This window comes from Sorex araneus, chromosome 2 (assembly GCF_027595985.1).
Source record: "Sorex araneus isolate mSorAra2 chromosome 2, mSorAra2.pri, whole genome shotgun sequence".
NCBI lineage: Eukaryota > Metazoa > Chordata > Mammalia > Eulipotyphla > Soricidae > Sorex > Sorex araneus.
The window spans coordinates 275,729,512-275,733,583 of NC_073303.1; positions in this window are offsets into that span (position 1 = coordinate 275,729,512).

Sequence of the window (4,072 nt, forward strand, 5' to 3'; positions counted from 1 at the left end):
CCGGGTCGGCTGCGTGCAAGGCAAACGCCCTACCCACTGTGCTATTGCTCCAGCCCCCTGACCCCCTTCTTTATTCCACCGTAAGAGACCCGAGATGACACCAACACTAGCAGTGACCTCCCAGGGCACAGAGGGAGACACGCTAAGGCTGAGGCTTGGGGCATTTCTGAGTCTGATTTCTGCCCCCCACAATCTGTTCCTGGCCCCCTGCGTGTCTCTGGCTGCCCGGTGCAGCCTTCCCGCTGCACCCCAGCCTGTCCCCTTGCAACCCCCCTTCCCTCCACTGGGAACGCTGCTCCGGGGTGGGGGGGGGGCGGGGAGGGAACCGACCTGGCTCACTCAGACGCTGTCAGAAAGGACAGCTGTCAAGGCCTGCCCACGTCATCCCACCAGCGGGCGGAGGGGACCACCGCAGCCGCCCCTCTTAGACTCTGTTGATGATTCTGCTGCGTGGCTGGGGTTGGCTCTGAGACCAAGCCCAGAGACAAGTGCCTAATGGCTCTCCAGTGGGCCTCGTGACCGCCTCATGCTCAGGAAAGGACCTGCAGAGAGGAAGTGGCTTCACGTTTCTGGCCGACTCCACGGTGCCTTGTGAAATTCCGGCAACTGATGTCTGAGTGTGCTAGAAAATGAGTTCCATGTACTGGTCCGTGTCCATGCACGGATGATGCTGGTTCTAAGTCACCACATCTCACCCCTCAGTGCTGGTTCTTAACGGACTCTCCCAGCACCAAGCCTGTCCTTCGGGACTGGGTCCTAGTGTTGATTTGGGGCTTTGCACGTGGCTTGGTCCTTTGCCAGTGGACCTCTAAGACACACCCTCCCATCCCCTCTGTCCCCTCATATTCTTCTCCCACCAACCACCCCAAACTCTTACCACAAACCATCACATTGGAGTTGGCAATTTACTAGAGATATGAATTTGTGAGGAAGCAGCATTTACCCATTTCCCCCTTTTTGGAACAAATACCTCCCAGCTTTCATCCTGTCTCATCTTCTCTAGCCTCCTACACACTCATCTCTTTGCTCTCTCTCTCCTTACCCTGTAAGAGATCAGTGTTGAATTTGCTGCCATGCTCAGCCCTTCCCGCCCCCATCCTCCCCCCCAGCCCCTGGCTTCCTCTCAGAGGCACTAAATGAATGAATGAATCTGGAATGAGAGTGAGAGAGAGGAGGGAAGAGACGAAGGCTAGAAAGCTGCCTTGCCTTAGCTAGCACTCGCGCATCTAAACAGGCTGCAGACTTTTCTGGAAGCTGCTATCATTCGTGATCTGGGCCTCTGGCCCCAGCCCCTCTCTACAGCAGGGCTGGTGGGATGTGAAATAGACACAGAGGCCATTGTGGTGCATCATATTTGGGAATGGTTCTTAGTTACACAACAGTCAGACACATTAAAAAAAAAGGGACCCGCACCCAGTGGTGCTCTGGGATCCCAAGGACTGTGCCTGGAGTGATTCAGGTGTGTGTGTGGGGGGGAGGGCGGACACACAAGGATGGAATTCAGGCCTTACACATGCTAGGCATGTCCCTGGCATGTCCTACCCCTTGAGCCACATTCCGGTCTCATACAGCCATGCTGGCTCACTGACTGCTCTAGGTAAACTCAGGTGCAATTGGTAGAACTTGGTCCTTGTTACCCCTTCTTAGAGCTCGTGTAAAACGCCGAACTCAGGCACAGCAAGTTTGGAGGCAGAATGAGAGGGCCTGGCACAAGGCCACTCAGTAAACGGGGAAGAACTTACTGTGTCAGGTCACACCTTTCTTCTCTGTCACGTTTCTTCCAGTTTTCCTCTGGGCCAGGAGGTTGGGGGTGGGGGTGGTGGTGGGAGGAGCTTGGGTGATACCCAGTGGTTCTCGGGACTCACTCCTGACTCTGAGCTCAGGGATCACTCCTGGTGGGGTTCAGGGGCGTATGGGGGGCCGGGGATGGAACCCTCCTTGGCCACAGGCAAGGCAAGCATCTTACCTGCTGTGCTATCTCTCTGGCCTCAATAATTTTTGTTGTTCTTCTTTATATTGGGGCTATAGCCAGTGGTGCTCAGGGTTTACTTCTGCTTCTGCACTCAGGGATTACTCCTGGCAGTGCTCAGGGACTATATCTCATGCCAAGGATTGAACTGGGGTCTGGGGCATGCCCGTCAACCCTTACGTTCCAGAAGAACATCCTGGGAGGGTGACCCCATGGGTGTCATACCTCCGACCCTGGATAGTTTTATAGGACTTTCTGTTGGTAAAAATGGGTTGGAGGAGTGAAAGGTGCAGGTGTCCATGTATGAGATGTGAGTTGTGGGGGATGGTGAGTGCTTCGGTGTGTGATCAAACTGTTCACACAGGTACAGCGTTGCTTAGAGGGCAAACTCTCAAAGTGCTCACGATAAGGAAAACAAATTGGTAGCTTTGCGTGGGAATAAAGGCTAACTTTGTGATGGTCATTTATGGTATACATAGGGATCTGGTCCAGGGACACTTCAAACCAGCACAAAGGGGACCCCAGACTGGCGTGTGGGCTGAGGGTCCATCCGCTCTCTGAGAGGCAGCACAGGGCCTTGGATGTGGATTCTTGCCAGCGTTGTCTCCATGACTTGGACACTGTTCTATTTTATTTTTTTAAATTCATTTCAGTTTATCAGTAGTAAAATCCCTGCCGGCGTGTCATTTAATTTTTTCCCCACGCTAATGATGATCCCGAAAGCCTTTTGCAGAAATGATATGCTAATACCCAGTCTGATGGCAGAGGTGAGCCATCTTTCCCCCCCCCCTTTTTTTTTTGGTACTGGGCTCAGCAGGAAGTTCCCAGGGAATTCCCAGAGGTCCAGATGGGCGTGGGTGGGAGTTGGCAGTTGGCAGGACTTCATTTCCAATATTACACAATCTTCACCAGGGACCGCTCAGGGGAAAGGACGGTGTAAGGTACAAGAAAGAGGCGGGGGGGGGGGTGGTAAAGGAGGGACCCCGCCATGATCCTGATGGGCTGGCCATTCCTGCAGGGGGCAGCTCGGGGTGGGCACGGGAGAGGCCACTAGCTGCATTCCATACCCACTGCCGTGGGTAGGGGTCTGTGGGTGGGGGTCAGGGAGGCCATTCCAGCAGCTGCTCCTTAATGCCCTGGGTGCTTCACCAAGTCAGCCAAATGAGACAGTACTGCGCCCTGAAGCTTGGGGACAAGTGGCAGCCGGGAGCTGGGGGTGGGCAGTGGGGGAAGAGCTCTCGGGAAGGTGTCAGTCCAAGACCTCTTGGAAGAAGCAGTTAAGTGGGTCTCATAATCAGAGTTTTCTGGACAGAAATGGGGTGGGGTTCAGGAGAGCGTCGTTCCAGGCAGTGGGGATGGTACCTGGAAGGTCAGGCTTATTTCTGCAAGCAGCTGGAGGTGGAGAAAAATCCTGCCCTTCTCCCTTGCCTTGCTCTCCAGAACCACTGGGGGCCTCCAGCCAGCATTGCATTGCCCCATGGACTCTGGGAACCAGGGAAGGGCTCTGATTTACTGTGTTTGGGTCACACCTGATGGTGCTCAGGGATCACTCCTCGTGGTGCTCAGGGGATGTTATGGGACGCTGGGGATAGAACCGGGGTCAGCCCTGTGCAAGGCAAATGCTCTACCTGTTGTACAATTGCTCTGGCCTCCAGCGCTCTTATTCTGCATGGCTCTCAGACTGTGGAACAGGAAGGCAGGTATAGGCTGGATTCTTAGGATGCGCTTTTTCCACCAAAGCCAGCCATAGCGAGGTGCATCAGTGACCCCGCCAGCTAGTTAGCGGGTGGGAAGTCACAGCCCGGGGCCTGATTGCCTGGAGGAAGCTATAAAGCTTTGTGAGATCTGAGCCCGAGGGTCAGATGAGCTCCTGGAGACAGGCGCTTGAGGACACGGGTCTGTCTTTGTTGTCTAATGAGCAAATGAAACTCAGGCTGTCAGGCTTTTCCTTTTATTGGTTCTCAGAAACTCCTGGCGGAGGAGCACAGAGGTCCCGGAACGCGGGCTACAGTGCTGCCGCAGGATGCTGTGAGAAAAATACATCTGTGTTGTGTAGGTATCGGGGCTGGGGCCTCTGAGCGTGCTGTCTGCTCTGCGGGGGGC